This window comes from Chinchilla lanigera, unplaced genomic scaffold (genome assembly GCF_000276665.1).
Source record: "Chinchilla lanigera isolate Chin_1 unplaced genomic scaffold, ChiLan1.0 scaffold00004, whole genome shotgun sequence".
NCBI lineage: Eukaryota > Metazoa > Chordata > Mammalia > Rodentia > Chinchillidae > Chinchilla > Chinchilla lanigera.
Genome location: NW_004955405.1, coordinates 11734726 through 11748383, shown reverse-complemented (window position 1 = coordinate 11748383; position 13658 = coordinate 11734726). Strand labels below are relative to the sequence as shown.

At 38.8% G+C, this 13658-nt stretch overlaps 1 pseudogene; it reads left to right on the top strand.

The window, feature by feature from the left end:
• Positions 1 to 13312, top strand: part of LOC102004666 — a 21098-nt pseudogene extending 7786 nt beyond the window's left edge.
• The last annotated feature ends 346 nt before the right edge of the window (positions 13313 to 13658 follow it).

The window sequence follows — 13658 nt, the reverse complement described above, 5'->3', positions numbered from 1 at the left end:
TTTTGGTTTTTCTCCGGTACCGGGAACCGAACTCACGACCTTGCGCTTGCCAGGCAGGCGCTTTGCCGCTGAGCTAAATCCCCAGCCCCAGCACTGCATAATTTAAATATCCTTCAACAATAAAAAGAAACCACTCTAAGATTTCCTTCAGAGTTTAAGAAGGCAAGTTTAAGCCTGGAAAGTTTGAAGCCAGCCTGGGCTACACAGTGAGTCCAAGCCCAACTTAAGTTACATAGCAAGACTCTGTCTCAAAAAAAAAAAAAAAAAAAAAAAAAGAGAAAGAGAATCAGAAAAACACTTTTATAGTCAGCTAGAGAAATCCTAATACTTACAGATATACAGTTTCTATATAGCTTTTCTACAAATACAAGAAGTTTGGCACAATATGCAATTATTTGAAAAAGAAAGAAGTTGAGTCCTAGGGGATAAAATGGAGGGGAAATAAAAACAACAGAAATACAGTAAGAGAAAATGAAATAAGGAAAACAGAACAAAAGATTCCTGCAGCTGCCAGAGTTGAGGGAGCTGAAATTAGGAACTTTGCAGAAAGGCAGAGATTTGCAAGATAGTCGGATATGTTCTCCGCTGGGGGCTAGAACTGTGTCTGTCACATATTTGTGTCTGCAGATCCTGGAATGCAGTGGTCTATTAATATGTACTAACTGAAGTAAATGAATGAAGCCTATAAACTTCTGTATAATGGACAGCAGTTTTATGAAATGCTTTTGAAACATTTTCCATTTGAAGCATCTAATAAGGGTAATGAATAGTAGCAATGAACTACTGTGAGCTTTTTATGACTTAATTTCCTTTATTGGCTCAGCCATTTAACAGCCTTTGTTGAGTAGCAGGCACAATGGTTCAGCCTGTCGGAGCCATGGTCTCCTTGCAGACAGCCTGGGGACAATTACAACAGGGATAGTGGTGGTGGTTGAGGTCAACACAACATCCAGACACCTCCTTTCAATCGGAAGCCTTCTGCAGCAATGCAGGTGCTCACAGCCTTCAGTTGCCTTGAATCTCATCTCCCTGTGGTTGTCTGCAGCTTTCAAAAGCCACAAAACTTCATTCTGAAGCAAGAGTTCAAATGCTTCCCACAGGTAAATAAAACTGAAATGTAACTGTAAGTGCTGACCACAAGGGGGCACCAACATCTCAATGAAATTTAACAGGTAGGGCAGAATCCATTCAAGGTTGCATAATTTATTTATTTTTTTTTTTTTTTTTGGTTTTTCTCTGGTACCGGGAACCGAACTCACGACCTTGCGCATGCCAGGCAGGCGCTTTTGCCGCTGAGCTAAATCCCCAGCCCCTAAGGTTGCATAATTTAAATATCCTTCAACAATAAAAAGAAAACCATCCTAAGATTTCCTTCAGAGTTTAAGAAAATGAGAATATTTAAAGAGACATGAGGAATGGAAAAAAGAAGGTACAATTCACAAGCTATTTATCCCTAAAATGGAAGATGCTACTAACTAAAAGCATTTCCAAAAATTACATATATGTTTTTCTCAAAGAAGAAATTTAAATAAAATATTCAGATTCTCATATCTTACCAGTTTCCACTAAAAACGTGTGTCTTAAGAGATACAAAAAGAAGACAAAAGATGTCAAACATGTTATTTGATTGTAAATTTGCACCTGTAAATCGTGTTTTAGAATAAGCAGAGCACAAAGGCTATCTAGTTACATCAGATGGAAATAATTTCCTTGTATTAGTTGACAACAGAATTTTATCGCAGCAATTTCTAAGTTACTGAAAGGGGCAAATTCAGAATGCCACAGTCTCACTGAGTCAGTCTAGTGTGTTATAGACCTATTTTTGGTTGTTATATAGAACTGGAAATTCAAAGGAGATTTGTCCACTGAAAACGAGCCTTAATAACTATAATTTCCTTTTGTTAAGAAATAAATCAGGGTAGAAACTATGAAAGCCTCTTACAGAAATGATTTACCAGGATAACCAACTTTCCAGGGCCCCTTCTATCCCTCTCAGACAGAATTTTCTTTCTCTCAATAAATTCTTACTCTTTTTTTGTTTTGTTTTGTTTTGTTTTCTCTGGTATGGGGAATTGAACTCACAAGCTTGTGCTTGCCAGGCAGGCGCTGTGCCACTGAGCTAAATCCCCAGCTCCTCTTCTTACTCTTAACCTCCATTGTTCCTAGATTTCATTCCTCAATTTTAGAGAACATGAACTTAATGTTTTGAACATCTAGCAGGTTGGGCCTTTCATTCCTCTATATCATTTGGAGGACTTTCACTGAGATAACTGAATGGAGGTAAGAGTTTGCTTTTGCATCATAGATCCCAGATTTTGATTCACTTAGGCAATCACAATTTTTATGATGTTAGATCTTTGCTCACTGCTTATAACTGGTCATACGTTGTCTCTTATATAGTTTTATTAAAATGATGATAAATTTAAGTTGAAAACATGGGAAACTTATATGGTTATAATGCTTCTTTTTTTTTTTTTTTTATTTTTTTGGTTTTTCTCCGGTACCGGGAACCGAACTCACGACCTTGCGCTTGCCAGGCAGGCGCTTTTGCCGCTGAGCTAAATCCCCAGCCCCTATAATGCTTCTTTAAATGGAACATTTTTATTCCTGATTTATATATATTGCATTTGGACTTAGTTGCCAAACTTACTAGTGTTCTTTGTTTTGCCTGTTTGACTTGTTTGACTGCTGTGGTTTATTATCTTAGACAGCAGTGCCAGAGAAACATAATATTAGAGTATCCTCTCATGGGCTTTGATATAAAATGCTATGAAATGGTCTTTCTATGGAATCTAGCTCATACTTAGAAAATATACATGCCTGTATAATAAAACATGGGGTTCCTTCCACCAGTTAAAAAATGCTAGGTTGGTGGCCTTTCTTAAAACTTGGGGGACAGGTTTCACTGGGACAGAATGGCTCTGATCCTCCTCCACACTCTAGAGAAAATGTCAAGCCTATTCTGCTTCAGTTTCCTTTCTGGTCTGATTTTCTACTGGTGAGGAGGAAATCTTAGCTCTTGAGATTCCCCATTCTCACCTTTACAGGCTGAGAACGAAGACTCAGTGGCAAATTGTCTCTATAACTCACTGTGAGCATGTCAGAAGAAGACTTTCCTTCTCTGGCCTTACTTCTAATCTTTTCCTGCCACTTTATACTTTCCTTTTTAGAGGAATGTAAGATTAGAGACAAGAGAACTTTAAACTGTTCTAAGCTTTTCCCCTTATCCAACAACTAAGTGAAGCCAATAGAAAATGAGCATTTGCTAATGCCAAAGACAGAAAAGTCATCTTAGATGAGGGACACATACCCCATCTTTGGGTCAGACGAGACATCAAAATTTTGCCCATCCATGAGAACACACAAAAAAGCTGTGTCCCAGCTTAGTGTTCTGGACAGGTTTCTCTCCAGAGATTGAATCTGAGACACAGTGGAAAGACCAAATTCTGGGTGAAACCAGAAAGAGTTATTTTCAAAGCACCACACTTACAGGACAAAAACACATTTAGCCTAAAAGAGGATCTCTAACCTTTCCTCTTCTTATGCATATAATTATCATTTATATGCACAGGAGAAAATACTTAAAATTTATATGCATAGGAGATAATAAGGAGTGGACTTTGAAATCTTTACTGTAAACTTATAAAGCACTAGATAATGACATTGTTCAGACTTTTACCTATCCCTTATAGAACTTTGACAAGCAGTGGTTACTCTGCCAGCTAGGTAAATGCTTTCAGAGCAGATGCCACTCTTAAAGCAGAGGACAAACTTCCCTGGCATCTTTTAGTGAATCTTCACTGAAGCCAATGGCCAGTGGAATATTGACCAAACAGACACCTAGATTCCTTTCTGGAGTTCAATCTCTGGTTTTGTGAACCAATAGAAACCAAGAACAACTGAGATGTCATGGCTAGGGTTGCTGTCTGGTGGATACCCAAAGGTTTCTCAGTGGAAACTGGCTCCCAACCACAGAAAAATCTTCACTTACTTGTCATATTTTTCTGCCTTTACTTTTAAGTCAGAAACCTCAATTTTTTTCCAACATATTGGGAGTTAACTTTATAACCACCTTTTCCTTAGACTCTTCTTCCTCCATATTTCAGGCTGAGGAAGCTTGCAGCAACTATTTGCCTTTCATGGAGGAACACAAGTATCAGGGGAATGATTTGTGCCTTATATATGCTAACTAAGAGTAAGAAAGAGATTTCAGTCAGGCTTTGCTTTCATGTGTGCATAGAAGACTAATAAAATTGCCCTTACTAACACATAAAATGTGATTGCTAGATGATAAGTGTAAGTTTAACCTATTAATTTAAGAGATATAAAATGCTTTGAATGGACTTAAAGGTGTAGCCTTTTTTTCACTGCTAGAAAATGTTGCCTAGGTGATTAAGTAGATAACACAGGTGCCTTGGAGGATTTTAGAGGGTGAAATCCTCCAAGCCATTTGTCTGCTTTGGTCTATAAGGGTGATCTCCTTTTGAAGATCAAAGGTGTTGTCCTTTGCCCCACCCTCTTTCAAAGAATTAGAAACCAGTGGGTTAAAACAAAGTAATGCTTCCTTCTTTTAATATTACTGTCACAGTTGAGACCAAATGTAATTTGTGCTTATAAATGTTCTATACGAGCAAGTTCACAAGCTCCCTGGGAAGATAAAATTGTGCATCAGTTCAAGGGTGGGTTGGCTGGTTGAATTTTGTCTTCTGCTCTTTCTCCGGATGGCATCCACCTGCCCTGGAGTGGAATCTGCCTGAGGTACACCATGAGGATATAGAAATAAAATAGAAATCAAAGGGGATGCCCAATTCTTTCTATTTCACTTGTAGGGAGCTCAGTTCCAAAATCTCTTGCTTCTCTGAAATGCATTCTTAAGCACTGGAAGATGTTCAACCCAAGAGCTATTTGATATTTTTCTGCACATGTGCATAGCCTACCTACTCCCTACAGCCATAATGGAATGCAGAGGGAAGTATTAATTATGGTGCTATTTTATAACTAGAATCATGGTGTAAAGAAGAAGAATGGTCAGAGTTGCCTTATGTTCAAACTTTCTTCACATTAAGAAGTAATTCTCATTTATGCTCAAAGTATAATTATAATCCATATGACATTATTCATGTTAATATGTCTCTTTCTCTCCATGACCTAAAATAAATCATTAGATCTTCAAAGACTTTCAGATGATCCTAATAAGCACATTGAGGCCTTTAGAGTATTTATTCAGACCTATAAGCTGGACTGGAAAAGTGTAATGTTACTCTTAACTCAAATTTTGACTTCTAAAGACAGACAACCAGCATTACAAGCTGCAATTGCATTTGAGGATGACTATTATACTGTTAATTTTAGACAGTTAGAAGATAGGCAGCCAGGGGAAAAACCAGTTCCCACTGGAGCCCAAGTAGTCCCCCACCCAAGACCCTTGCTTGCCTAACAGCCAGATAGGAGATTGGAGCAGGAGATATTTTCAAGTTTTTTTTGTTTTGTTTTGTTTTGTTTTTTTGTTTTGTTTTGTTTTTCTCTGGTACTGGGAACCAAACTCATGACCTTGCACTTGCCAGGCAGGCACTTTGCCGCTGAGCTAAATCCCCAGCCCCTCAACTATGTATTCTTGAAGGTCTAAAAAGGACAAAGACCAAGCCTTCTAATTATTTTAAATTGTCAACTATTTATCAAAAGAAAGATGAAAACCCTTTTGCCTTCTTAGATCACTTACAAAAGGTATTGGCAAAACATATGTCCATGACTCCTGATTCAATAGAAGGACAGATTATACTTATGGACATATTTATTACCCAGTCAGCTATAGGTATTAAGAAGAAGTTATAAAAGATAGCTTTTGCTTCAGTAGTTCACTTGATACGTTAGTAAAAACTGCCTCCTTAGTATTCTATAATTGAGACTGGGAGGAAACCAAGGAGAGAAATCATAGAGACCAAAAAGTAGCTGCCTTTGTTGGAGCCTTAAAAATTACAGACCATAAGTCTGATTTTCAGGACTCCAAGAAGAGTTTGAGGACCTCCAACCTCACCTGCTACTGCTGCCAAAAGTCAAGCCATGTTAAGTAGGACTGCTGTAAGGGGCTCCCCATGCTGTGCCCTGACTGCACTGTAAGCCAGAGGCCCCAGAGCTCAGACTCATCTTCCCACCTGGTCGAGTAAGACAAAAAGACCTGGGGGCAATCTGCTCTCTCCCTCTGGCTGGATTGTCATTTCTACTGTCATCTCTACAGCGCCATAGAGAAGCCCTAGGTAATCATAACTATAGAGGGAAAATAAACCAGCCTATTGCTGGACATTAGCACATGCTTCTTTGTCCTTCTTTCTAATCTTGGCATTCCTTCCAACTGTCATACCTCAACAAAAAGGAGTGACCAGATGAAAGATAACTCACTTAGCTGTAACTGGGAGGACATTCTCTTCACCGATTCCTTTTAGTTATGCCTAAAAGCCCAGCTCCCATCCTGGGGAGAGATATTTTATCCTATCTAAAAACTATAATATATATACCAGATTGCCAACTAGTAAAAATGATGCTTAGACTGGTTTTACAAATACCAACAGTACTGTTGTCTCTGTATAATAACTTGAGTTTTCACTGGTCAGAAAATAATCTGTTAATTGTTATAATCTGTTTCTCATAAGTCATCAGAATTTTGGAGGTAATTACAGGGACTTAAAACAAAATATAAGACTTTATCAATAGAGGGTTCTAAGAGCCAGTGGATTATAATTGCTATCTAGTCCTTTAAGAACAGTTTCTAGGCTTACTGGCAGCTTTATTTCACCCATCTGTCAAAGAATAAAGGAGTTCAATATTTATTAGTCTAGTTCGATTCCGAGTACCATAAAAAAAATATTTATTAGTCTGAGTAGATACCTTCACAAACTGGGTTGAAGCCTTTCCTTGTAGAACAGAAAAAGCATGAAAGTTGGTAAAAGTTTTAGTCTCAGAAATTATCCCCAGATTTGGACTATTGAAGAGCTTAAATAGTGATAATGGGCTTTCTTTTAAAGCAACAGCAACACAGGGCATCTCTCAGGCAATGGGCATTTTCTATCACCTCCATTGTGCATGGAAGCCACAATCATCAGGAAAGGTAGAAAAAATGAATGAGATCCTAAAAAGACATCTTCACAAAATGGCTCAGGAGATGCACCCACAGTGGCCTCACTTACTACCTTTAGGTCTCATCAAAATAAGAAATACATCTCAAAGTTCAGGTCTAAGTCCATCTGAAATGCTTTATAGATGCACTTTTCCCACTAACGATTTTCTCTTCAATAGAGAAACAGATGCTTTACTGAAGGATGTCCCTTCACTGGTTAAATTCCAACAGACTCTTCAACAGCTAATGAAAGCTCATCCTAAAGAAGGAAGGAAATCCCATACTCCACCCAGAGACTTAATACTGGTAAGGTCTCTTCCCTCATCATCCCCTTCCCTAGGACCAACTTGGGAAGGACCAAACACCATGATCCTGTCAACTTCATCAGCTGTCAAGGTAGCCGGTCTGGAGTGCTGGATACACCACACCTAACTCAAGTCCTGGGAACCAGAAACTGTCACTGAGTGTGAGAAACCATCATTGGAATACTCTTGTGAACCCACAAAAAACTTAAGATTTTTTTGTTTAAGGAAAAACAAAGTCTTCAGATAAATAATGTAAAATGTTACTCTTATCCCTTTTACTGATCATTTTACCACTTAAGGGAGAATGCTATTCCTATCTAAGGTGGGCACAAGAATATGCAGAGTTGTTACAACAAACATCTTGGTGGCTATGTGGCCTGCTCCCCTTATCCTGTACATCTGGACTTCCTTGGTAGGTATCCCCACTCCAAGGAGATGACTGGAATAAACTACAAGATTATACTGATGAGTTGTGAAAGAGTTCAGTGGTTCATAGTTTAGACATTCAGTGACCTTGAACTCACTATGTACCTGAGGCTGGCCTTGAACTCATGGTAATTCTCTTGCCTCACCCTCCTGGGTGCTGAAATTATAGCTTTGCAACACCACATCTGTCTTTGAACTGTCCCTTTTACAAATGTATTGGTGTTTATCTGATTTTTAATGTCCATTATGTTTGTTTTATGATGTTGGGTGCATCAGTATTTGGTGTGTATACATTTATAACTGTTTTTTCTTCCTTTAGAATTGTTCCCTTAACCAATATTTAGTGACCTTCTTCATCTTGTCTGATTGTGTTTTGCTTGAAATCCACTATGTCTGAAATTAGGATAGCTACTCTTGCTTTTTATTGGGTTCCTGTTAGGGTTAGAGAAAAAAATCAAACAAGAGAAAAAAATCAAACAGAATAAAGTTAAAAGGAAAAAGAGGAAAAAAGAAAGAAAGAAAAAAAGAATTAAGAAGTGATAAGAAGCAAGCTGGATGTGGTGGTGCATGCTTATAATCTCAGCACTCAGGAGGTTAAGGCAGGAGGATCACTGCGAGTTTGAGGCCAGCCTGGGATATATAAGCAAGTTAAAAGCCAGCCTGCACTACATAGTAAGACCTTGAGAGACAGACAGACAGAGAAAGAGAAAGAGGGAGGGAGAGAGAGAGAGAGAGAGAGAGAGAGAGAGAGAGAGAGAGAGAGAGAGAGAGAGAGAGAGAGAGAGAGAGAGAGAGAGAGAGAGAGATGAGAAGCAAGGAAGAAGGACAAACAAAAATTCTCCAAACCCCAACAAATGTGTGTAGAGGACAGGAAAGAAGAAAAAAGAGAACAAAACAACACACTTCCCCCCAAACAATGCACACACTAGAAGAAAAAAAAGAAAACCAAAAACGTTAAGAAACAAAGGAAAAGTAAATTTCTTCATGATTCTGACTGTGTTGTTTTCTTCTGGGATCTATAATTTTGGGCCAGTATCCAAGTCAAGACATATCACTGCTCATGCTGGAAGATAAAAAAGGCATCAGACCCCTAAACCCATGCTGGATGCAGGCACCAGCAGACAGTAGGGTTAAAATGAGGGCACCAGTGCTGTGTCTTTCAAATCCAGAACAACACAGGCTGGACCTGGCCTCTGGCCAGTGGCGCAGGGCCAGAGTCTTTTAGCTTAAACCTCTTAAGAGGATTTCTTTTCAACCTGACCATGGCTCTCTGAGCACAGCTGTCTTCCATGGCAGTCTCTGACCCAGTCACTGTGGAAAAATATGCTGGTAATCCTGAAGTGAAGCTGTCCTATGGCTGTTCTGATCCCAGCTTCAAACAAGCTTTCCCGGAATGGTATCTGACCAAGCACTCTCTCCAGGGATATGGCATGCACTTAGACTCGAGTCACCCCCCAGCTCTTGCCTGTGGAAGGACTTGCATGGGAACAGAATCCGTGCTCTCCCTTCATCTCACAGCACCTGCTGCTTTGTTTCTACACTGTGTTCCTCCCTGAAGCCCTCTGGAGTCCCCAGCTTTCACTTTGTCTCTGTAGATTCGGTTTTTCCCCAGGAGCTGGTGGGAAAGTGCAGATTGCCCTTCCATTCTCTATGTTGTCTTCTGTCTCTCGAATTTCTGTCTAGGTTTTAATTTTCCTGTCAGATTCTTTCTGTTTCGTGGGGATGTACTTCTCTGTTTTTTTTTTTTTCCTTACCCAATTTGTTGGGGTTTTTTTGGGCATCTGGACTCTGAATCTCAGCAAGGCTTAATTGTTTGTTGTTGCTTACCATTCTGCGATTTTCCTGGAAGGAGCCTTGGAGTCTTTTTGTTCTGTTTTGTGTGTGTGTATTTTTTTTTTCCATATAGTGTTTGCTTAGCATAAAATCTGTTGTGGCCACTGTGCTCACTCTTTGCAGTGCTCTGCTCTCTCCCTGCAGAGTGTACTTCTTTCCCTATTTTATTGGCCCATGGTCACTCTGCTGAGCATATTTCTTCTCCTGTCTCTAGCAAATGTAAAACCTTGCTACCTTAAAAAAATAAAAGTTGAAAGACGTTTCCACTTCTTTAATTTTCTGAAGGACTATATAGGATTAGTGTTATTTCTCCATTTAAATATTTGATATACCTGGTGTGGAAGCACATGCCTATAATCCCAGCACTGCTGAGGCTGAGGCAGGAGGATTGCTGTGAGTTCTAGGCCAGCCTGGGATATATAATGAGTTCAAAACAACAACTACAAATTAAATTCTTTAAAGTTTTGATAAAATTTATCAGTGCAGCAGTTTGGGCCTTAAATTTGTTTTGCTGAAAGGTTACAAATTCATTTTTAAAAATTTCTATAGTGCTATTCAGATTTCCTTTTTGAGTCAGTTGCAGTTTGTGTTTAAAAGAATTTTTCTATTCCATGTAAGCTTATATTCACATAAAATGTTCTTTCTTCTATTTTTTCATTCATAAAATATGTTATGCCAGGCTTAGTTACACATCTGAAATCCGAACTACTAGGGAGGCTGAGGAAAGATCACAAGTTCAAGTCCAGATTGTACAACTTAATAGAGACTGGCTCAAAATAAAATTTTTAGAAAGTGCTTAGACTATAGCTCAGTGACAGAGCACTTTCCTAGCATATGCAAGGCCTTAGGTTCAATCTCTAGTATCACAAAAAAAAAATCTACTGTGATCCTCTATATATTTTGAGTTTTCTTTCTTTTCTCTTATGCTTGGTAGGTTTATCAATTGTTCTTAATATTTTCAAAGAAAATGTTATATATTTTTAAATTTTAGGTTTGTTAAATTTCTGTTTTGCTTTTAATAATTATCTTTTGAAAAATATTAAATATAAAAAGGTATCAAACATTAACTCATATAATTTTCATTCCTGGTATTCTCTATCCTTTGTAAAGATCCACATTTTCATAATAATTTCTCTTCTATATGAATATTTCCTTATAGTAAAGTTATGCTTGAAAAAAGCTGTAATGAATTATATCAGCTTTTGTTGATCTGAAAAAGTTATTATGACTTCCTTTCTGAAAAAGTTATTAGGACTTCATTTTTAAAAGACATTTTCCCATGGTAGAGAATTTTATATGGGTTGACTTTTTCACTCTAAAGATATTCCATTGTTTTCTGGTCTGCATATATTCTAACAAGAAAGGTGTCCCCTTCCCTTTGCTTTTAATCCTTGTCCCTCTAGCTGCTTTCTCTTTCCCATTTATTTCCAACAATATAATCTGACATTCTTTTAAGTAGTTTTCTACATGTCAGTTTGGGTTTACCTTTCTTGGGTCATTATATTAATTGTTTTTTAATCAACTTTAGAAAATGTTTAATCAGTTTTTAAATTTACTTTATTGTATTTTAGTTTTTGGTACTGGGAATTGAACTCAGGACCTTGCGCTTGCCAGGCAGGCGCTGTTCCTCTGAGCTACATCCCAGGCCCATTAATCAGTTTTTTTTTTTTTTTTCCCATTAATCAGTTTTTGAACACTTTCCTTTTCTATAGCTTTCTGGGATTACATTTGTTTTGTTTGTCTTTTTTAGACAGGGTCTCTGGATGCAGTTCAGGCTAGCTGTGAGCTCACTTTGTAGCCCAGGCTGGTCTCCAACTTGCAACAGTCCTCCTGCCTCTGCCTCCCGAGTGCTGGGATTACACGCATGCGCCACCATGCCTGGCTGGGATTACATTTAAATATATATTATGCTACTTAATATTTTCCCATGGCCCAGTTCACTTACATTTGGGCTTCTTTCCTTCTGTATGCTTTATCATGGCTAGTTTTTATTGCTGTGCCTTCAAATACACTGATTGTTTTTTCCAATGGTATTCTAAAGTAAGTAGGTCATTAATCCCTCCCCTCTATTTTTATTTAATTATTGTATGTTGTCTCTATAAAAGCCATTAACAGAGGTTAACCATAGCAGGAAGCCAGCCACCCCTTGGCTTGGTATAGAGCCCAGGATTGCACCATTTGATTTTACCTAGACAGAACTTACAGCCTTTAATCGTCCAGCAACTACTGAAGTACATTCCCCAGACATGCACATCAGCAGAGACTGATCATCAAAGTTGAGCCTGAGAACATTTGCAGAGAATGGCTTTAGATCTCAGAAGATCATTTTCCCATGAACCCTCCACAAACAACCTTGAATCAGAAAATCTAGAGTTTAAATCAACCCCAGGTTCTGCTGTTCCAAAGAGAGAGATCTCTCCTTTCAATACACCAATGACTCATGTGCAGAGAAGGAACTACAAAGACCGTACAAATTTTTTCACTCATGGTTGTAACCAGAAAAGCATAGCAAGGATGAGATTATTTCTCAGTTAGCCATGGAACAGTTTATGCTTAGTGTCCACTGTAGGGACAAGTCCATGTTGAAAAAGAGATAGGAACCAAGGGGTAAAAACCTGGAGAAATTAATAGAAGACCTGACAGATGGCTGTACAAGCCACCTGTGTTAGTCCATGTCTGCATGCAAGGACAGGAAGCTCTCTTTTCTGAGAATACGACCTTAAAAGAAATCATTGTTCATCTCAAAAAACAGTTATCAGCAGAAACCTTAACAGGAGCTCCAGTGGTGCAATCGGTTAGCGCTTGCAGTACTTATACAGAAACCTTAACAGGAGAGAACATGGGGACGCCCTGCCAGTTTCCCAAAATGCTCCTTTGGGAACAAGAAAACGAAGTGAATATAAAGAAGATGGCTGCACCAATTCCTGGGAAATTACTCAAGTAAATGACAATATTAGTAATGCAGCAAAATAGTTTTCCATGTCATTATCCCAGAAGAGAACTGTCCTAGGCCTGAAGAGGAGGTGTGTCCTGGGAGGACACACACAACTCCAGAAGCATGAGACTAGGCACCTGCAGGTTGCAGGAAGAGCCCCATAAGGGATCTGCTTAGCAAGATGTCCCTGTGGTTGTGGGGCCAGAATCTTCCTCTAGGTCAGAGAGATCCTCCCCTGAACCTGTCCCTACCCACCACAGCAATGAAGGAAACGGCACCTGCGAGGGACCCAGGAACGACTCCATGGATCCCCAAAATCACAAATGTGAGGAATTCCCCAAGACCTTTAGGTATCTCTCCCATTTATTAGCCCACCAAAGAAGACACAAGAATGAGAGGCCATTTGTTTGTGCTGAGTGTAACAAAGGGTTCTTCCAGACATCAGATCTACACGTGCATCAGATACTTATAAAAAAGAGAAGCCCTTTACATGGAGCATGTATGGAAAGTTCTCACAAAACAAACTTGCAGGATCATGAGAGAATTCATGCAGGAGAGAAGCACTATAAATGCATCCCTTGCCACAAAAACTTCCACCAGTCATCCACATACTGTCATCACCAGAAGACTCATGAGAAACTTGGATCCCAAGATGTTCCCTCTGCACCAGAATCTTTCTTCTTGGCCACCAAGACTATGTAATGGGTATGAATACATATCCAGATAGTTGTTTGCATGGTATTTATCCACTGGCAGTACATCATGTAATTTCCTGGTTATGCTTTCTATTTAGATTCTCACTCCACTAAAATATGTAAGGGTCAAGAGCACATGGAACAGGGCAATTTGTTCAATAAAGTACTCCAAGTGCTAAAAGATCCATTAATATCTTCTTGTATCTTCAATTTTTCCCTTCCTTATGTTCCTATTTTCCCTTAATTGCATGAACATATGTTTTGAAATTTATAACAGCTATATTAATGACTTTGCCTGCCAGTTCTATCCCTTGTTATTTCTGGCTTTCTTTCTTTCTTCCTTCCTTTCTTTC